The 23,376-nt window shown below is 32.9% G+C and overlaps 1 non-coding gene across 1 annotated transcript; it reads left to right on the forward strand.

Annotated features, from left to right (window-relative positions):
• The first annotated feature begins 4,354 nt into the window (after positions 1-4,354).
• LOC105051766 (uncharacterized) lies at positions 4,355-6,366 on the forward strand. Its single transcript, XR_012134379.1, has 2 exons — positions 4,355-5,433; positions 6,034-6,366. It is a non-coding gene; the product is annotated as an uncharacterized protein (transcript).
• The last annotated feature ends 17,010 nt before the right edge of the window (positions 6,367-23,376 follow it).

Consider the following 23,376-nt stretch of genomic DNA (forward strand, 5'->3'; position numbering starts at 1 on the left):
GAAAAAATGTCAAACATATGTGTTGCGGATAAGGACTCGACCCTCACATGAGATATTGTCCGTTCTGAATCAGATAGCTGCGATCCAATTTGGACCATTTTCTCAGGATCTTCTTCTTTCAACGGGATAAAATTAGTTGTTCAGCTGGTTCACTCCTCTCTTCATTTCCTCTTTAGTCTAATTTATCGACGGACAAAAAGTCTTCAGATTAATTATTTTGGTGGAGACTAAAAAGCAACGTCGAGCAAGCTGTTGATCTCCATGCATTTCTCCGACTCCGTTTCTTGTTGGGAATCAGACCAGCAAATGGTATGTTGAAACTATTGCAACAATAGTCCCACATCGGTTGTGAGTCAAGGGGAACTCGCGCTTATAAGAGAAAAAAATCCTTCTCACGTGAGGCGCCTTTTAAAGGGTAAAACGTGAGTTCTATGAATCAGAGCGGACAATACCTCACGTGACGGGTCGAGCTCTTGTCCACAACAATGGCGCGCCAGATAGGGGTCGAGGTCCGTTTCGATTCTCTGAGGTAAGATCCACCTCGACTGACTGTGGGGTTTTCGGACTGTACACATCGGAATTCTCCTTGATTGGAGGGCTCTATTGTGGTTCTAATAATGTGGAGCCGAGTCAAGGGGAACTCGTATTTATAGGAGAAAAAATCTTTCTCACATGAGGTATTTTTTAAAGGGCAAAACCGTGAGTCCCATGGATCAGAGCGGACAATACCTCACGTGACGGATCGAGCTTTTGGCCTAATAATATGATTTTCAAATCTGTCAGTGTTGCATGAACTGATGCTACGTGGCTTATATGTTACCTTTTATGTTTAGTATTTCCGACAGGCATGACATTTGCAACATTGTCATCTTGAAGAGTTCAGATCCTCTTCTGTTCAAGGTTGAACCGGAGGTCCAGTTCTGCAGGCACTCATATTGCATGATGTCTGTGATTGCATGGGACCCAAGCAGTACATGGGATGGTGCAATTCATGTATGGCTTGTGGCCTATGCAATCACAATCATCGTGCAACACATGGACTGCTGTGATCGAGGAACTGGAATCCTGACGGCATTTTAAATCATCACAGTTTGCTGATACAGTCTGCATTCTGAAGCATATTTATGGCCTTTATCAGCTGTGTTGACATTTCCATACGAGGTGGAAGCCATCTCCTCTAGATTTTCCTACATGGTTGCACTCACTCAGACCCTCTTAATCAGTATTCTATTCTCAAGAGTCTCTACTGGTGTTAGGGTAAGTCAAATATAAGTTAAAACCTTAGTAGATTGAAGCCAGACGGAGTAGGAATTCGAGTCTGTAACGATAAGTCATATACCTGACTCTGTTACGACCATCTCAAAATGGCTCCAGATGTTTTCTTATCTTATTTGTTTTATTTAATACCTAATTATATGCCATATCTGCTTTTTTTCTAATTCATAAAATAATATAAAGAGAAAGACATTTGTCATCCTTTTGTAAATCAGCTAAATAATTTTGTTCTCTCTTCAGCATTAATTTTTATAATATCCACATTGGTGTGAATAGTATCAATAATATTTAGCAAGTAGGTTCAAATTCAACCAAATTCTAATCTTCTTTCTTAGATGATGATCCAGCTTGGTAATCATCTGATCTTGTTTTTCTTTTTTAATTCAAATCAAATTTTCTATGTAAGTTGGCTTATATTATCTGGTTGTTGGATTTGTGTACCCTAATACTGATCCATCTCCTTTTATTAACTGCTATATTTTTTCTTACCAAAAAAAAAAAAAAAGCTATATTTTCTCCCTTTTTCTATTTTATTGCTCAATCATTTGTGTATACAGCTTTGTCCTTTATGGTTTGTGCAAAAATCTGTCCTTTGTCACAATCTAGCTCAAGAAAGTTACTCTTATCCGGCCCTTCCTTCCGCGTGCTTTAAGCTTTGACAATGCTACCATAACAATGCCACTTGTGATTACCTGATTATTTTAAATTCGTAATCATTTAAACCTCATCAGAGAAACCAACAAAACCAATACTTTATAAAATTTTTCAAGTGTGATAATCCTGTACTAAATGGTCCGCAAGTGGTGCTCTTTGCTATCACTCTCTAGATTTGGCCGTATCTCTACTTTTGCGCTCATATCTGCCACTGTGACCTACTCTCATTTGATATCATCATGGACAATGTGGAGCCCAGTTCAAAACAAGAATCTAATCCAACTGCCGGATCTACTCTAGGATCTCATTTTATAATCTCGTAAACCCCAGGATTAGCCATTGCTTAGCAAAGACATGGTACAAGGGAAAATAGTGATACCATATTAAACTAATGAAGCCTTTTTTATGCACTTTGTTAAGTGGAGTGGTGGGTTTTTTTTTGGGAGAGTAAGTGGAGTGGTGGATTAAAATATATCATCCAGGAAGGCTTGTATTATCTCCTTTGCGGCGTTGCTCGTGGGCACAATCCATTAATTTTTTTCTTCCAAATGTTCTGCAAGTCTACAAATAGAGAAATAAAATCTCAAGGACTGGACGGCCGAAGAAGATTCTTGTTCTCAAGTACATCCACCCACAGTTCCACCTATAATTCATTGCATAATTGCCGTTGTATACGATTTTCTAGAAAGAGACAACAATGTTGACTACATGTTAACACGTGTGTGAAGTCCACGGAAGACAGCTGTTGCCCGTGTGGATATGAAGTCACGCATTAGTTCATTGTAATTGGACTATACACGGGCATATCCCAATCACTTGGAGTGTTTTGTTTGGAAACCTCCTGTTCCACTGCAGTCAAGAAGTTCCAAGATTTTTGAATTATTGTGGCATGCCACCATGTTGAGGCATTGGTGGTGTGAGGCAAATGACATGGACACCTGGGGTGGTAAATCATCAGAGATTGGAGAGTCTTGTGGGATTAGCTAACGACCTTGGATACATACATCATAAAGGAAAATAAAAACATCTCTGGGGACCATCATTTGTAACGTAGGCAATCTCTTGGGACTAAGCTAGGCTTTGCAATTGGTTGGCATGGTAGTCTCTTGATTAAGAAGGTGAAACAAGTGGTCTGAGACTGAGTAGATCCAATAAGCTATTATATAATTTTATGCAATCTAACATACTAAATTTATTAGAATAGTTGGTTTAAGCTCATATGATCCTACTATCGATCTACATTCGGCTTATATCACTGATTCCTGCAACCATGCAAGGCATGAGTCTAAAGCAACGGTCTTTCGATTAAGCTCTTTCTGGTCGAATTCCATTAAAATAGTTGTGCGCGCCATCAAGAAGCATAATATAACTATGGAATTCGATTAGTATTAGTATGGAATGAACCATAATGACCAGCTCATCATTCACCATAAACTGAGGTAGGGACTTCAGGTGATTTTCTTTTACTCAGAGGGTTTGATTGGCGAAGCGAACAGATCAAATTTCACCCAAACTTAGATATCATTTACTCATTGCAACAATATGTGGGACCGTTATGCACCGTGAGGACCAAACCCAGGTCTAATGCTGGTTTCTAAGTATTTGCACGGGGGCAAACCATCTATCCAAGTGTGGCTTACGTCTGAACATCCTTGTATCATTCCTTTCTATCCGAACTCACCTTTTCTAATATATATATATATATATAATAATTTGTATCGAAATGGAACCATGACTACCGTGCGTCGCAAGTCTGCGTTGGAAATTTAGATCCAAAGCATCTAATTCTTTATTAGGATCTGAGCTCATATCATACCATTCATCACTTTCTTATCCTTCGCTTTGCAGTTATTAACAAGTTTAACTATGAACCCATTCTACACGGCCTGAGAGTGGGTCCAATAGATCAGTCTGCCAAATTTGACCCAAAATCTTGGCCTGACCAAATGAAGGTATAGACCGTGCGACGACTTCCATTCTTTATTTGGTCCAATTTCGATTGATGTGGGTCTGGCTTGGGGGGTTGGGTCGAAATATGCTCGATCAAATTGAACCCAAAGCCAGAATATTTGCTGATTTTGGGTCTAATTGAGTTCTATTTTGCTCGAATATGACCCATCTCACAAATTTGGGTTGCTAGAACATGACCCATCCCATCCATCACCAAAATTCAACTAATGAAAGCTACTTGGAAAATGGTGGAGATGAAGTCTATATTAGATTAGTTAATTGGAGATAAGATGGTCATTTAGTATTAGCCCAGCTTGCCTTCTCTCTCTTTGTTAAAATGACAATAACACCACATATGAGTACACAAAAGAAAAGGCGAAGATGTGGGGTTAAGGAAGTCGCTTTCAGAGAAAGAAAATAATAAAGACATCAACACCGCATACGTGAGCAATCATCTAGAAAACAAAGACTTTTTTCCCACGCCGAAGCAAACCATTAATTTCACAAGGAAAAAGCACAGAAGATTGACTCCCCGATCCAAAACAAATCGAAGATAATACCACATACCCCTCCTTCCTCTCCACGCTCTCACCACCCATCCTCCCTCTCTATCGACCATGATCCCTCACCGACGGCGAGAAATCCGGGCCGGAGACCAATTCACCTTCTACAATCCGACCAGAGGGCGAGCGGTGATCGGAAATCTTCTGATGGGATCGAGTACGGAACATGGGCTGAGAGAATTAAAGGTGACCACGGATACTTTGGCAAATCAGATGGTCGTAAGTTTGGCGCATGGCAACGGAGAACTCAGCTGAATCTTCATGGCGACAAAGAAAATGAGGATGAGTTCAGATGGGTGGCAAAAGAAGATGGTGATGATTCGGATGCTGCATCACCACCACTGTGGAAGAACTCAGGATCACCCATGGCTCGCTCAGCCGAATCTTCTCCAATCCATCACAGGTTTCCTTATCCCACCCCACAGTCGCAGGCCATTGCTGGATACCGACAGGAGATGCTGGATATGGTGCGAGATATGCCGGAGACTGCTTATGAGCTCTCTCTGAGAGATCTTGTGGAGTCGTCGCCAAGGAGGGCAAAACCTGTGCATGAAACGTTGGCGGAAGTTAGAGAATTGCCGAAGGATAAGACCGAGAAGGAGAAGGACCGGAAGGAGAAGATGAAGAAAGGAATAAGAAGGATGTCGAGGAGTGAGAGTATGGAGACTGGAGAATTACCGGAGGATAAGACCGAGAAGGAGAAGGATCGGAAGGAGAAGATGAAGAAAGGAATGAGAAGGATGTCGAGGAGTGAGAGTATGGAGACTGGAGGTTTGCTTCTAAAGATGTTCCTTCCACCTTTTCTGACTTGGAGGAAGAAGAGCTTTGGAGGCTCTGGTACGTGTGCCAAGGTCTCTCCGAAGCCCATGATGATAGAAGGGGAGAAAGGTGGGCCTGAGAAGAGTACAGATGGAGATTGGTGGAGAAAGAACTCATTAGGTGAAAAGGAAAGCAGCAGCAGCAGCAGCTCCAACAACAGTAGCAGAAGAAGGTAAGCCTTTCCTAGAATGAATATTTTGTGATCAATTAACCATTTCTTACAGTTTAAAAACATAAAGTCTCACTTGCAAAGTAATCAGAAACTGGGTTTTTAAAAGAGTCTTTGGAAATATTAAAGTCCTTTGAACATATATAACTTGTTCTGCGACAAAATAATATATGGTTGGGTAATTGAATTTTTCAGAGGAACTTTAATTTGTTTGAGAGCATGCATAATTTTTTTGGAAATCATGGATCGAATACAGAAGATGTGTAGATTTTGCATTCACAGATCCAACTTCAAATACTTTCTCCCCTTTTGTCCCTTTTCCTCTAAATGCATAGATTTGTTCTTTTCTGATATATGACAGAACAATATATATGTCAATGACTGAATAGATGCAACAAGACTAAAATATGAGGAATTTTGCATTATATTACAACAATATCAAAATGACTTGAAGCAAGATTGCAAGCAGAAGAAGCTGGATAAGACAATTTAGCAAGCAGGAACAGATTAGACAATCCATTAGTCAGGACAAAATTGATGAACTGATCAATAAATAATTTCACTAACTGCATAATTCATTAACATATTCCTTTGTTGTTTCAGGAAAATGAGTGGCTGCTATTCCTTCTGCCGCAGAAACAAAAATAAAGGAAGGGAAAACTGAGGGCGACTCTGTTCTGAAGGGAAACCATACAGCTATCCTGTAACAACCCCTGTTTTAGTTCTGGGATTGTTTAATAATATGATCAGTTGAAGTGTCCCAGCATGACCTGTATAGATAGGTACTTGTCTTTGTTCTTTTGCTTTGTTATATGTACCAAGGTTCGGTAACTAAAATATGTTGATCCAGTGTCACTGTTTGGAATCACAAGCATTGTACTTTCCATAGATCAACAGAAAATTTTGGAGGAAAACTGAAGCTATTTCTTTGCCTGATGATCTATCCAAAATTTAATCAGGATGGAGTCTAGATTGGAATTTCAGTTGGTCCACCGTTGCAGCTATAGGATGCTGCTCATTGTGGTTTGAATGTTAACATGAACATCAATATTCACAGTAGATAACTCACTGGCTTGTAAGTTTCTTAAGCATCTAAATGGAATTGTTCGAGCTAAGAAATGTTTGATGATGCGATCGACATTCACAACTCAAGTTTAACAACACCAACTAAAGCTTTGACAGCATGAACAGAAAATTCACAAGCAAAATATCCATTGGAGCCTTTTTCGCAGATATCAAGTTATTCAATTGTGAGTTACTCTTCCATCTGCATCTGATCTTGTACAAATTTTGGCATATGTCAAACTCCTTACTAACTATGCATGAGGAAATAATCACATATGCTACCTCTATTGCTCCATTGTTATATAATGTAATTTGATCAACTTATCACCCTTGGAAATAGGACATGCAATGTAAGGACAAAAGCTCAAGAGAGGGGGAAAAGAATCTCCCAACATTGAAGAATTATAACTTCAAGTTTGGGTGATTGTGTCCCCATCCATGGTGAGAAAGGATATGTAAAAACTGTCACCTTAAAGAGGAAGTAATTGACAAAAGAAGCTGTCAAAATGGATTCATATACACAGCCATGAATTGATGGAGTAAATTTTTCAGTAACAAATAGGTATATGATAGTCCCATGACAGGAAACCTGGACTCAAACCCCACCAAATTGCTTGGTCTTATTGTGAGAGGCTATGATATGATGTAAAATGGCAAGTAACACTCACATGACATGTTTTCTGGGATTGATCAACAGCAATAAATAGATGGTGATTGAGAACTCTCACATCATGGCAGAAGCTGGAAGAGATGAGGTTTAACTTCAATCCTCCTTTCACTCTGATGGTTCAGTGATGTTCTTTTGCTGTCCCAGGCAAAGGATGTTAAGAATGAGTCATAGTTCTCACATCATTCCAAACTGGTTTAGAGACAAATATATTAGGAACAAAATGACATTGTGGTTAAAGGAATTGAAAAGATGCGAAGAAACTAGAGAAAAAGAGAACAAAAAAAAAAAAAAAAATCGAGAATTAGTCCCAGAATGCCATGTAAAAATAGTAGTAAATAAAGAAAGGAAAAAGCTCATCGATTAACGCATGTCCTACTATGCTATCTTTAGAGAAAGATTCGCCCGACGCAAGATGCATAGATTGTTTGATAGCTTTTTTCTGAAATATTACACTTCTGTGCTTGCAGTAGGTGGTACTTAAAAACAAACAATATTGCAGCACTCACTTAGAACCAAAATAGAAGAGAATTTTAGAGAATAGAAAAAAGAAAGCTCAAATCTTTAATAAAAATCTCATGGAGACAATATTTATAGAGCAAAGATCATGAAATCATTTCTTGATTTAGGCCACTCAAATAGGGAATAACCAGTCCTTAACGGAACAAACGGCTAGTAGATTGAGCCAATCAAATCATTATGCAAAGTATGGTAATCCGATAAGAACTTAAAAAATATGTAAAATTATGTATAAAATCAGGTCAAATCTCAATAAAAAATATACTTAAAATTGTAAAAGGAATGCTAAATAAGGCACATGTTGACCAAGAGATGGAGTGAGTACACACCTAGCGTATGCCATGACATGAAATTCTAATTGGCTGCATATGGCTAAACTTATCAGGTCTCGCCACATCATATGTCACACATATGGTAGCACATCTCCAAAACTTCAAAATTTCTAAAATACCTATAGAAATCTTAGCAAAATACCAAAAATAACAAATGTTTCTAATAGATCAATTTCTTGCTTTCCTAGTGAAGCTTTTTGAAACAGCTTTGCCTTATGCTACTCTACCATATTACTTCAAGCTATTCAACTAACCAATTGCTAAATATGAAAGCAACGTACATTAAATGGATTCAGAACAAGACTTATACTGGAGGTTTCACTTGTTTGATGCTTGCATTGCTGCCTCTTTACCAATGATGGTTGTGGCCATGGCCTTCGGAAGAGGCATGCCCTTGCAACTTAATTCCTTCATGGAGAAAATTTGCAAAGAATATTTAATAAAATAAACTCTTTTGTAATTTTATTACTTAATATGGAATAAACAGCAGATCAAACATCAAATTTGGAAGAGTGTGTGTGTTGATGCACGCCAAAAGATGGGTTTAGATGTTTTACCATAACTGATTTCATACTTCAAACATGCTAAGTGCTGTCCTTAGAAGATGTGCATGGGCTTTAGTAGTCTATCTTGGCCATGTCCTCAAGAAGCCAGAGAAAAGGGTGAAGATGTAAATGGATGGCGAAGCTGGAAGTAAAAGTGGATGAGGATCATCCAAAGCTATGCCCAAGCATATATAATCTTTCTCACTTGCAGAGTGTAGAAGTCTCATCCTCTACATTACCTTCAAAAAATAAAAATGTGTGTATATATATATATATATATCTTCTAAAAAGGTTCCTAGAAATTCTCAAAATTCACTAAAAGTCCTAAAAATATCATAAAGAAACCATGTCATTCTTTGGTGCCTAATTCTAACATATGTACTAATCCAATTTCATGCTTTTCAATATGTCAAAGGATACCATGAGAAAGTCAACATGCATTGACTTGCTTTTAGAAATTTCAACATGATTTCAAACTCTAATCCCCACATATGAAGAAATTAAATTGATAAGGGTATTTAAATTAATAAGGTTATTGAGCAATGTAAACTATTATGGCTATTTAATAGAATTTTCAATGGGATTTCGGAATCTAATCCCAACATATCAAGAAATTCAAACTAATGTGATCTTTAGCAAATGGGCATTTTAACGTCAGTAATTTGCTTTCTTGTAATATTTAAGGACACTCAAGGTTGAGTTACAACTTTAGCAAAATTTATAGAGAGCAATAAAACACTGATGAAAATCATTATGATGTTCCATCGATGAAATCTATTATGACCTGGCCCAATTGAGCCCTAAACCCAGCCCACAAAAGCCCATCAAAAAAAAAAATTGAGGAAGACTCCCAACGAGTCTTCTTCCTCCCGATCGGCTCCTAAACAGAGTCAAAAAGCTCGCCGGGAGAAGTCAAACTCCTCCCCTCCGACTCTATTTAAAGGGGAGATCTCTTTTCTCTTCTTTCCATCAAAAAATCAAAAGCCAAACGGCAAGGATCGCCGGAGTTTTCTCGCGAAAGTTTTTACCGTGTTTGCCTCAATTTCTCATCGGAGACGTCACCGAAGCTCAAGGTAAGCCCCGGCTTCTCTTTTTCCTTTCTCCTCCTTCCTTTCCGTGCCCTTGTGCACGATCACCGACGGTCGAATTCATCGGATTTTGTTGCAGAAGAGATCTCTATTTTTTTTTGTTGTTCTTCCCAATTTTCCAACATCGGTAGTCCCCGCCGATCATCAGATTCACTTCTTCTGAGTTGGCCCATCGTCGCCCTTCAACCGTCGGCCACCGTCGTGCCGGTCGTATCGTTGATCGGCCGACCAAAGGAGGGGACCACACGGTCCCCTGTTTTGCCCAAAGAGGCCACAGGAAGAAGGAAGAAAAAGAAAAAGAAAAAAAGAAAAGACCAAGAAGAAGAAAAATAAAAAAATAACAAATAGACTCTCTCTCCCTCTTTTCTTCTCTCCCTAATCTCTCTATCTCTCTCTACTCTCTCCACTTTCTCTCTCTACTTTATCTCTCTAGATTATTTTTCTCTCCTAAGATTTTTAGAATTTTGAGAAGAATGATGATGAATTGAAATTGATCCTAATGATGAATTTTGATCTGTGATCGTCGGATGGTACACTGACATCCATCTTGATCAAACCTAATATTTTTTAAAATTTTATTTTTCATGATTTTATTGAATTATTCACATGATAATTTCAGCATGATTTGATCTAATCGATAAGATTTGTTGAATTATATCGTCTAAAGAGTCCAAGATGAATTTTCTCTCTCCAAAATTTTTTCTCTCTAGAATTTTTTCTCTCTAAAATTATTTCTCTCTCGATCGATTTCTCTCTCTTAAAAGATTTATCAATAATTTTTTTTTAATATTTCTAATCTGATGAGGAATGCTGATCCATGATTGTCGGACAACATACTGGCACTCACTTTGATCAGACTCGATATTTTTCAATTTGATTATTCATGATCCTGATTTAACCATGACTTGAATTAGATCATTTTGATCACACCAATCGAGATTTGGACGTGGCACCTGATTAATTTAGATTGTATCTCATGCATTCTCTCTCCTCTGATTTTTTCTCTCCACTTGATTCATGAACCCACGAAGGAACCTCGATCTTATCACTTTAAAAATCCAATTTGATCTGATAGTCAAATTTTAGATCGTTTATATTCTAATTAGATTTTGATTAGATGAAATTAGATGATCAGATCAATCTGGATGATAGGATACTGGTATCCATCAATTCTATTTTTCTTAATTGTTTCAGTTCTTTCTAATTATTGAAATTGATCCTGTATAGGATTATGGATGTTTGATCATGGGATATCGTGATATGATCTATGAATAAAATTTTTGAAAAAAAATTTATAGAATTTTGTGGATTATTGGAATGCGTATGAGGTAAGTAATATTTCATTTTTTCTAGATTTATCAGCAAATTATAATATATTTTCCTGGCATGATTTGTAGAATGATGCATGAATTGGATGAATGATATTTTGTTATAAAAAATATCTTATTTTGATATATTATGATGAAGCATGATTGAACATATTGCTTTTATTGTGCATTATATTATTGATTTCGATACCACATGATTATATGTTTTCGTATTAAATTAGAAAACGAGATATGACTTATGAAGAATTTTGATATAAGAATAATATGAATTGACAACCTGACTATGTAAAAGACCCATCAATGGGGGTATATACGTTGACAATTGATTTATCCTGAAGGTTTATGTTGCCAGCGAGACCAACAGTTTCGAAGGACTTTGCTGCCAGATGATTCGCAGCTCACCATAAGAAGATACGCGGTATTATGACCCTGCTACAGAAAAAATATGGTCATAGCTCATGGTTGATGAAAAGAATTTAAGAATGAAAAAAATTAAAATCTCAAAAGAAACTTGAGTTTTTGAAAAAAAAATGAATTTAGCATAGATTATATTGCATGATTGAAATTGATTTCGAATTGATAAACTCTATATGCTTATTTTTGATAAATAATTATTTACTTTAATACATGATGAAATCTATTGAAAATGATTATTGCTTATTGGACTGTCCAGCTCATTATCTCCTATTTTTACTGTTTTTATAGATGTCGAACATTTAAGATGATGCAAGATATGATGGAAGAATGATTAGAAGCAGAGTCTCCATACTTTTAATTTTAGGTTGGAAGTTTTATTGAATTTAATATAAGACTTATGAAATATTGTAAAATTTATTGAGATATTAAAATCAAAATTTAGATTATTATATTTTAGATTTAAATTATTAACTAATTATTTGTTGTTGTTTTAGGATAACATGATAAGATGACTTGCATGCTTATAGAGAAAATTTTTTATGAGTATGCGGCGGTTGCCACGACCTTAGGCTCACGATCTCAGATTGAGGGCGTGACAATTAAAGTGATATCAGAGTATTAGTTGATGAAATAAGATGTGTATAGCATGAGTGTCAGTGGATAGACACTAGGATATTATGGTGTAGATCTTTGATGATTGTAGTGGGAGAAATCTTTATAATTTTGATTAAACATTGAGATTATGTATGAAAGGATCATAAGAGATTATGACATATAGAGTTTGAAATATGATGGATGATCTATGGATCATGATATGATTAGTTAGATTTTGATCGATTGTAATTACAAAAGAATTGACATAAAATTTTATTGTATATTATGGTTATTAATTTGATTATTGATTATTCAAGTGAATGTAAGCTCAAATTCGATGTGAGAATAATACTATGACATTACTTCTAATTGAGAAGTTGACTATTATTGACAAGATAAAGATTTGATGATAAAATATTATTTCAGGATGGACTAAAAAATTTTTATGATACTTAATAGGAATATTTATCGAAATTAAACTTGGTATGTGGATCATATATAAAGTGGCATATTAGGATGAATACATATTTGGGGATATTGCAAAGAAGTCTATTTCTTATTGATGAAATGGATTATGAGATTGTAGGATATTCATTGTACTGAAATCTTTAATCATCATCCTTGGATCTAAATAATAGATCTTATTGTGTCCTTTGGAGACTATATGATGTGTATAAAATTTTAATTTAAAGATTTCGTATCTAAGTTAATCAAAAAATTTTTGATATTATTGTTGAGATTGTTAATAAAAAATTGATATCTTTAGATTAAGATAAAAGATTCGATTTATATTTATTTGAAATTATGGGATCCATGTGAATTTATAATTTAAAAAATTTAAATTTAAGAATTGATATGGAATTCTTTTATTTTTGTTAATGAGGTCACTGATTGAATCTATTAAGTAGAGAATTGATTTTTGAGGCTTGTATGACTGTTATGAAAGGATACTTGATAGATATTGAAGATCTTGATGATAGAAATTTTAGAAAAGATAATGATTTGAAATTCTTATATGTTCTCATTATGTCCTAACTTAATGGAGCATCAAAAGATTTTCTCATTGATTTGACTTATAAAGATTTTGATTTGAAATTATCGAATTGAATCATATGAAAATTAAGATTTGATTTATATTGATTATAGTAAACCTATATGATAGTTTTAAATGTGATATTAGACTCAAGGGTTAATCAAGATTATTGTACACCAGTAAAAGTATGAATGAGAATCGAAAGTTAATCTTTGGCTTCAATTAAAATTTAAAATTTTAGATCTTTTCTATTGATAAGATAAAAAATAATTTGATCAAATTTTTTTTATGAATCTAAGAAATTTTGATTGTTAGAACAGAGTGCGCAGTGGAAGCATGGTGATCTGAATTATTTTGAGTAAGTCAAAAATGTTGACTCTTTGAGTTAAAGAATTATGATAGATGATATGATTTGATACAAAAAATTCATTGATATTAGAAAAATAATATTTTTTTAAAAAAAATTGGATATTCTTAATATGATTTTTAAAAGTAGTACCTCCACCTACTATGTTACAAAAATATTTAGCATCCTAATTCTAGGATGAGTGGATCTTTGATTTTTGATTTTTGATTTAAAATATTTAGAGATAATTTTTTTTATCTTAGAATTAAATAATTCTCTATTTATTAGAAAAAATTTGAGATTGTTTATCGAATAATGATTTTGATCTTATCTATGGAGAATGTAGTAAAATTTATTTATGATCTTATGATAAATTGATTAAATCACGAGCAATTAAGAATTTTTGATGAGAAATTTGATATCTTTATCTAGAATTGAGAGACTAATTTTGATGATCAGAAATAGTGGTATTGATTCTAATCAATATTAGTAATATTGATCTTTTCTTTATGAAATGATTTAATGATGAATTTGCATCAAAAAAATTTTAAAATATCAAAAATTTGATGATGAGATTAAAAAGATAAATTTTCAACCTTTGAAAGCATGAATAAGAAAAAATATTTTTAAATTTTGACTAATTTGGATATCATCATGTGATTCATAGAAATATTTTTTTCTATCTTATGATGGGTTGATTCATTGAGAGTGGTTAGTATTTTGAAAAAAAATAAAATTTTTATTCAAAAATTATGAGATTAATTTTTTTTATTTACAAGATATAGGTTTGATTTTGATCTAGTCATGAAGTATTGAACATTATTTTATAGGGAATGAGAGCACGATTTTAAAATCTTAAAAATTAAAAATCTTTGAGATATTGATTTTGACAATAAGAAAATGAATGATTCTGTTTCAGATCAATATTTGATATATTGACCTTTTCCTTATAAAATAATTTAAGAATAAATTGGTATCAATAATTAGAATATTAAAATATTTATGGATGAGATTTTTACTATAAATTTCAAGTAAAAAATTATGAAGACTTAAGAAAGAAAAATTTCAAGGACGAAATTTCTTTTAGAGGAGAAGAATGTTATGACCTGATCCAATTGAGCCCTAAACCCAGCCCACAAAAGCCCATCAAAAAAAAATTAAGGAAAACTCATAGGAAGTCTTCTTCCTCCCGACTGGCTCCTAAACGAAGTCGGAAAGCTCACCGGGGAGGAGTCAAACTCTTTCCCTCCGACTCTATTTAAAGGGGAGATCTCTTTTCTCTTCTTCCCATCAAGAAATCAAGAGCCAAACGACAAAGATTGTCGAAGTTTTCTCACGAAAGCTTTCACCGTGTTTGCCTCAATTTCTCATCGGAGATATCACTGGAGCTTGAGATAAGCCCTGACTTCTCTTCCTCCTTTCTCCCCCTTCCTTCCGTGCCTGTGTGCACGATCGTCGGCAACCGGATTCGTCGGATTTTGTTGCAGAAGAAATCTCTATTTTTTTTGTTGTTCTTCTCGATTTCTGACGTCGGTGGTCACCGCCGACCATCGGATTCACTTCTTTCGAGCCACCCCATCGTCGCCCTTCTACTATCGGCCACCGTCATGGCGGTCGTGCTGCTGATCGACCGACCAAAGGAGGAGACCACACGTCTCCTGTTTCGCCCAAAGGAGGCCACAAGAAGAAGGAAGGAAAAGAAAAAGAAAAAGAAAAAGAAGAAGAAGAAGAAAAATAAAAAAATAATAAATAGACTCTCTCTCCTCTCTCTCTCCCTATTTTCTTCTCTCTTTAATCTCTCTTTTTCTCTCTACTCTCTCCACTTTCTCTCTCTAGATTATTTCTCTCTCCTAAGATTTTTAAAATTTTGAAAAGAATGATGATAAATTGAAATTGATCCTAATGATGAATTTTGATCTGTGATCATCGAACGGTATATTGGTATCCACCTTGATCAGACCTAATATTTTTTAAGATTCTATTTTTCATGATTTTATTGAATTATCCACATGATAATTTCAGTATGATTTGATCTGATCGATTGGATTTGTTGAATCATATCGTCTGAAGAGTCCAAGATGAATTTTCTCTCTTTAAAATTTTTTTTCTCTAGAATTTTCTCTCTCTAAAATTATTTCTCTCTCTTGATCGATTTCGCTCTCTAAAAAGATTTATCAATGAGAATTTTTTTTAATATTTCTGATCTGATGAAGAATCCTGATTTATGATTGTCCGACAGCATACTGGCACCCACCTTGATCAGATCCGATATTTCTTAATTTGATTATCCATGATCCTGATTTAACCATGACTTGGATTAGATCATTTTGATCACACCAATCGAGATGTTGGACTGTGGCACCTGATTAATTTGGATTGTATCTTATGAATTCTCTCTCCTCTGATTTTCTCTCTCCACTTGATTCATGAATCCAATGAAAGAACCTCGATCTTATCACTTTGAAAATTCGATTTGATCTGATAGTCAAATTTTTGATCATTTATGTCCTAATTAGATTTTGACTAGATGAAATTAGATGATCGGATGAATCTGGATGATAGGATATGGGTGTCCATCAATTTTATTTTTTTTAATTATTTTGATCCTTTCTAATTATTGAAATTGATCCTGTATAGGATTGTGGATGTTTGATCATGAGATATCGTGATATGATTTACGAATAAAATTTTTGAAAGAAAATTTATAGAATTATGTAGATTATTATAATGCATATGAGGTAAGTAATATTTCATTTTTTTTAGATTTATCAGCAAATTATAATATATTTTTCTGGTATGATTTGTGGAATGATGCATGAATTGGATAAATAATATTTTATTATAAAAAATATCTTATTTTGATATGTTATGATGAAGCATGATTGAACATATTGCTTTCGTTATGCATTATATTGATTGATTTCGATACCATATGATTATATATTTTTTTATCGAATTAGAAAAAGAGATATGACTTATGAAGAATTTTGATATAAGAATAATATGAATTGACATCCTGACTATGTAAAGGACCCTACCAATGGGGGTATATACGTTGGCAATTGATTTATCCTAAAAATTTATGTCGCTAGCAAGACCAGCGATATATCGTCAGTGAGACCAGCGACAAACCACCAGCGAGATTAACGGTTCCGAAGGACTTTGCTGTCAGATGATTCGCTACTCACCGCAAGAAGATACACGGTATTATGATCCTACCACAGAAAAAATATGGTTATAGCTCATGGCTGATGAAAAGAACTTAAGAATGAAAGAAATTAAAATCTCAAAAGAAACTTGAGTTTTTGAAAAAGAAATAAATTTAGCATGGATTATATTGCATGATTGAAATTGATTTCGAATTGATAAAATCTATATGCTTATTTTTGATAAATAATTATTTACTTTAATACCTGATAAAATCTATTGAAAGTGATCATTGCTTACTGGGCTGTCTAGCTCATTATCTCCTATTTTTACTATTTTTACAGATGTCGAGAATTTAAGATGATGCAAGATATGAATGGAAAAATGATTAGAAGCAAAGTCTCCATACTTTTAATTTTAGGTTGGAAGTCTTATTGAATTAAATATAAGGCTTATAGAATATTATGAAATTTATTGAAATATTAAAATCAAAATTTGGATTGTTATATTTTGGATTTAAATTATAGACTAATTATTCCGTTATTATTTTAGGATAGCATGATAAGATGCCTTGCATGCTTATAGAAAAAATTTTCTATGAGTATGCGGCGGTTGCCACGACCTTAGGCTCGCAATCTCGGGTCGGGGGTGTGACAAAATCAATAATTACATATGCAAATTATTGCAAACTCTAAATTTATTAGTACACGTATCTTAGAAAAATATTTTTGGTGAGATGCATCCCCATCTTGTCCAATAATCTCCAAAATCTAATGAAATATTTGTATAAATCTAGCAAAATCTGCCACAATTTTCTGTACAGCAAATGAATCATATATTAACAATTGTCGTGTTCTATCATAAGTGGAAGATTTATATATACAAACTTACAAATAGATGCCCATCTTCTCTTTGAATGCACTATTAGAGATGCAAGGGGAAAGAGAAACATAAAGAAAGAAAGAAGAATAAAGAGATAACAAAGAAGAAGAAAATGGGAAAAAAGAAAGGAAGCAAAAAAGAAAATATACAAAAAAAAAGGAAAGAAAAAAGAGGAAAAAGAAATGAAAGAAATGAAGAAGAAAGAAAGAAAGGAAAGGAAAGCAAGAAGAAAAAAAGAAATGGAACAAGAGAAGGAATGAAGAAAGAAAAGAACGGAAAGAAAGAAAAATAAGTAAAGATAGTCAAAGAAATAGAAATGAGAGAGAAGGATGATACTTATTGAGATACTTGATCGACTGTAGGATGAGATAGGACAGTAGATATCTTATTTGATAAAGAAATTGAGACATCCCTATCCCACAAGATTTAAAAACTTACTTATGTCAAACCTTAGCAAGCAAACTAATACAGCTCTTATTGAAGCAAAAATCTTAATTAGTAAGCATACAAAAAAAATAATATTTTTATCAAACATCTGGTTTGGATGATTTTGATGTAAATGGATAGACTAACATAGTTGATTACAAAGTTTAAAATCTCATGGACAGACATATGTTGATTTTTCCATGGAACGAGATGCTTTACTATTCTACCTAGTTATAATAATTGTCTAAATTAAGCATTTCGATATATATTCTTCATCTTTCTTTCATTCTTCTTTTCTTTATTTATCTTTTCTTGTTTGTCTCTTTTATTTTTTTCATTCCTTTGTTCTTTTTTTTCCCTTTTTTTTCTTTTTGCTTTCCTTTTTCTTTCTTTCCTTTATTTTTTTCAATATTTTTTTATTTTTTCTTCTTTATATTCTCCTTTTCATTCTTTCCTTTCTTTTTTCTGCCTTCCTTCCTTTCTTTTTTTCCTTTTCTTCTCCTTTTTCCCCTCTTCCTTCTTGTCTTCCTTTATTTTTGTTTCCTTTCTTTCTTTCCCTTATTCTTTTTTCCTTTCCTTCCTTTTTCCTTTCTTTCCCCTTTTCTTCCTTTCTATCTTTCCATCTTTCTTCTTTTGTTTTTTTTTTATTGTTTCCTTCTTCTTTTTTATCTTTTATTCTTTCTTTTACTCGCTCTACAACCCATGTAGATGGGTTCCAGAGTTCTACCCTCTTTTAGTTCTCATTATCTAATAAAAATGTGATGGAATAGTTGAGACATCCTCACCCTATTAGGATTTAAAACAATAGTTGATTATCCCATAAAGCTAGCCATTATATCTCATATTTGTGCATTTATCAAAAAATTTACAGACACGCACACCCACCTTGATTATAGATGAACGTCTTCATTCTTGTTTTGGGTACAACATCCTTGTTCTTATTTAAAATGTACAGTAGATAACTAGGAATGTTCTACATACTAAGGGCTTGTTTGAATGATTGGCCAAAAATCTTATAGAATTCATGGGTTGAGCCAATATAATTAGAAAAAATGAGCTTGAGTTAGGTTTGTTTTCAACAATATCTGGGAGCTTGTGGAGTGGGTTGGCCCAAATCCATATCTTTTTTTGTTTCTTATAGGATTTGGGCTGGCCCACTCCATAGGCTCTTAGGTATCGCTAAAGATAGGCCTAATTCATGCTCATTTTTTCTAATTATATTGGCTCAACCAATTAACCTTATAGAATTTTTTGTCAAATCATTCAAACAGACCCTTAATGGTATTTCATTTAGTCGAAGAATACCATCCTCAAGCAAATCCTTGTTGAAAGGCATATCTAATTACAACAATAAGCATGACTCTGCCAAATTATGATGCAAGCATGGAAGAAAGTTAGATGTATCCCACAATAGAGAGAATCGATTAGTATCACCTAGATAAATCAGAGAAAATTACTGCACTTGGGCATGTAGACAATCCAGTATCCTTCATATGTTCTAATAAAGCTATCTACATTTTGCAAAACATCCAATAATAAGATATATGACTTCAATGAGCATATCTAAAATGTTTAACATAGCTAGCCAACCTACTTGGTGGAAAATATAAAATTCAGCTTAAGAACCAATCCATTGACATCCTTAACCATCACCACAACATGATGCTCATGGAAATAGCTCCAACGATGAAAGACCTTCACTAGGGAAAGGATAAGGGAAGCCTTGAGGCCTAACCAGGGCCGGTCCTGATATTTTTTAGGCCCGGGGCCAAATAAAAAAAAAAATCTTCTCTATTAAAAATTAATATATTTTAAATATTAATTATTATTAAAAAATTAATCTACGTACATTTTATAATGCAAAATTTTTTATAATTTCTTTGTAATCAATATTTGACAATAATTCTTCTTCAATAGAAAGCATAGCTAAACCATTTAATCTTTCTTGTAACATTATTGAACGTAAATATAATTTTAATAATTTTAATTTTGAAAAACTTCTTTCAGCAGAGGCAAAAGTGACAGGTATGGTCAATAATATTCTATATGCAATTGATGTATTTGGATAATAATTTATTTCATTAATATAATTAAGTATATCCATAGCAGTATTTTTTTCTTTTGGCATAATTGCTTTTAGAACTTTTAATTCTGAAAATAAATCAATCCCATCAAGATCATAATGATTACCATTTGTTAAAATATTTTGAAGATTAAGACAAAATTTTTTCAAACTTTCTTCATCTAATGAAATTAATATTTTGAAATCAAACAAAAACTCAAAATTATTTTCATATAATTGAAATTGTTCAAACTTATGTTTCAATGAAAAGATAGCTTGATCTACTAAATATAAAAAATAATTAACTCTAAATGATTCTTCTGGTGATTGTTCAATATCTACATTAATATTTTATCAAATTATCTTTTTTTTTTACTTGATATTTTATACGAAATATAGGATCAATTTTCATCTCATTTGCAATTTTCTTAGCTGAAATCATGGCAGAAGTAAAGCCAGTCTCTCTATATCTTTCAAAAAATGAAACTAATCATTTTAACTGATCAATGGCAACATCTATACACATATTCTTAGATTGTAATTTTTTGCTAACTAAATTAACAGTAAATAGTATATCATACCAAATAATCATTCTTAATAAAAATTTAAAATTTTCAAGCTCATGTATTGCTAAAGATTCAGTTTCACTCTTTGTTTTTGAATCCTCACAAATTTCAGCTAATTGATATAAAGCTTCTCTTATTTGTGGAGTTTGAAATCTTATTACTTTGACACTCTCAATGTGACTTTCCCAACGTGTTTGTGATAATGGCTTTAATGTTAAATTGGGTACATTATCAAGTAAAATTTTTTATCTCTTTGTAGAACCATCAAATGTATTATATATACGTTGTATTACATCAAAAAAAGTTCTAGCTTTACTACAAGATGAAGCCATATCACAAAGTGTTAAGTTAAGACTATGACAAGCACATGGTGTATAAAATGCTCTAGAATTTATTTCTAATAATCTTTTTTGTACTCCCTGATTTTTTTCTTTCATATTAGATCCATTGTCATATCCTTGTCCTCTTATATCATCAATGTTTAAATCAAGAGTTTCTATAATAGATTGTAATTCATTAAAAAGGCCTAAACCTGATGTATTATCCACTTTTAAAAATTCTAAAAAGTATTCTTCTATTATTATTGATCTTTTTAAAATATTCACACATCGTATGATCAAAGATATTTGTTCTTGATGACTTGCATCTGGAGTACAATCAAGTATAATGGAATAATATTTTACTTCTTCAATTCTTTTAATTATTAAATTTTTTTATTAGATGCTAATGCAATTACTAACTCATCTTAAATTTTATGACTAAGATAATGATATTGAATTTCATTATTTTGAATACATCTAAGATGTTCTTGCATAATTGGATCAAAAACAGCAATCATTTCAATTAATCGTAAAAAATTACCATTACTATTTTGATAAATTTTTTCATTCATTCCATGAAAAGCTAGAGAACTTTGGCAAGAAATTTAACAGCGGCTACTATTTTTAATAGTACTTTTTTTTAATATTCTTTCTCTTTATTAATTAGCTCTTAAATATATTTATCGATTGTTTGATTTTTTTAAATCTATTCTGTAAATCAATCCAAGTGGTCATATTATGAATGTGATTATTACTAGTTTCATGAGTTTTAAGTCTTTCACTAAAGTATTTCCAATCTCTAAAGCCATCACTTGCTAATTGACTTCTACTACTATTATCATTTGATTTAAATAGCTTACAATAAAAATAAAATAATTTGTCTAACTCTTTTGAATATACTAACCATTTTCGATCATGTTGCTCTCCATTTGGTAAAGTTCGATCATAATGTGTTAAAGAAAAATATCTATTATATTGATCAAGAGGAAACTTTATATTAATATCTCTTTTAGGACCATTTTTAATTAATAAATCTTTAGAATTTGTATTAAGACTATCCCATATCTAGGATCATAAATATCAAAAGTATTTGATTCACTTGATTTTTCATTCATTAAATTTTTATCACCACTAATGAGATCATCTGTGCTATTAATATTATCATTATTAATAATATTATTATCATTATCTAATTCACAAGTAACATTTATATTTTCATTGATAAATTCACTAGCAATATTATTTGAATTCTCAACTATATCATCTTTTTATTTATAATAAATTTATCAAGACCTCCTTTTAATGATTGAGTCAATTGTTCTTGTTTTCTTTTTTTCTTAAGTTTTTCATGACCCGAAGGATATTTTTAGGTATCATTTTGATAAATAAAATGATAAATATTAGCTAAAATTAGTAATCAATAAATTTAAAGTTTAAAACAATAGAACCTGATTTAAAGTTTTTTGATAGAACAATAAAACTTGCTTGAAGATTTTTTTGATGGAACAAAATTTGAGCAAAAGCTACTATAATTGTAATAAAAATTTAAACCTGAAAAATAAAATATGATAATTAATCAATTATTTTAAGAATAAGATATAGTAAAAATAATAAGAAAATAAAGTGAAACCACAAGCTATTTAAAAAAATAAGATGGATATAAAGACCATAATTATATTTATTTAAAAAAGTAAGTCCTAGGTGTACAAAATTAAATATATTCTATCATATGCAAGAATACTGACCTATTGATTGAGACTCTCACATAGACGGACCAAATTTTATATACCTAAACCAATTAGATTATAATTAACAAATTCATGTAATTATATTGTGTGAACCATCTTTTTTTTATATTATTGTGTGGACTGTGGACCATCTTTTTTTTCCTTCTTCTTCCATAGTAAAACAGAGGACTCATCCTCTCTTTTTTTTAACGGAACAGTGTGGATCATCTTTTTTTTTTTTATTGTGTAAACTGTGGATCATTTTTTTTTCTCTTTTTTTTTCTTTTTCTTTCATGGTAAAATAGGGGATCCTTTTTTCTTTTTTTTTTTAACAGAACAGAGGACTCATCCCTCGTTCCTGAGGTAAGGCCGTAAGGGAGATCCTCCTCCCCGTCCAACACTGCTCATAACTAAAGGAGCGATCCCCGACGATCGGATGACGACAACCACAGGCTCCAGTGATTTTTTTTTTTAATTTTAAATTTGTTACATATGCGTAGAGAATGGTCAAAGAAAAAGTTCATCTGGAAGACTCAATGAGCTGAGAACAAAAGAAGCTGAGAGTACAACATATTCAAGGATCTAAAAAGAGAAATAAAAAAACTTATATATAAAGCATCAAAAAATCCAATTCAGCCAATAGTGGTCGAATAGTTTTTTTTTTCCTTCTTTTTCCATGGTAAAACAGGGACTCTTTTCTCTGTTTTTTTTTTTAACGAAACAGAGAACTCATCCCTGTTCCTGAGGCAAGGCCACAACCCACAAGGGAGATCCTCCTCCCCGGCCAACACCGCCCACAACTAAAGGGGCAGTCTTCAACGACCGGACGATAACAACCACAAGCTCCGGTGACCGACGGTGGCCAAACGGTGCCGGAAAGAT

Source organism: Elaeis guineensis, chromosome 9, assembly GCF_000442705.2.
Source record: "Elaeis guineensis isolate ETL-2024a chromosome 9, EG11, whole genome shotgun sequence".
In the NCBI taxonomy this organism is placed as follows: Eukaryota; Viridiplantae; Streptophyta; class Magnoliopsida; order Arecales; family Arecaceae; genus Elaeis; species Elaeis guineensis.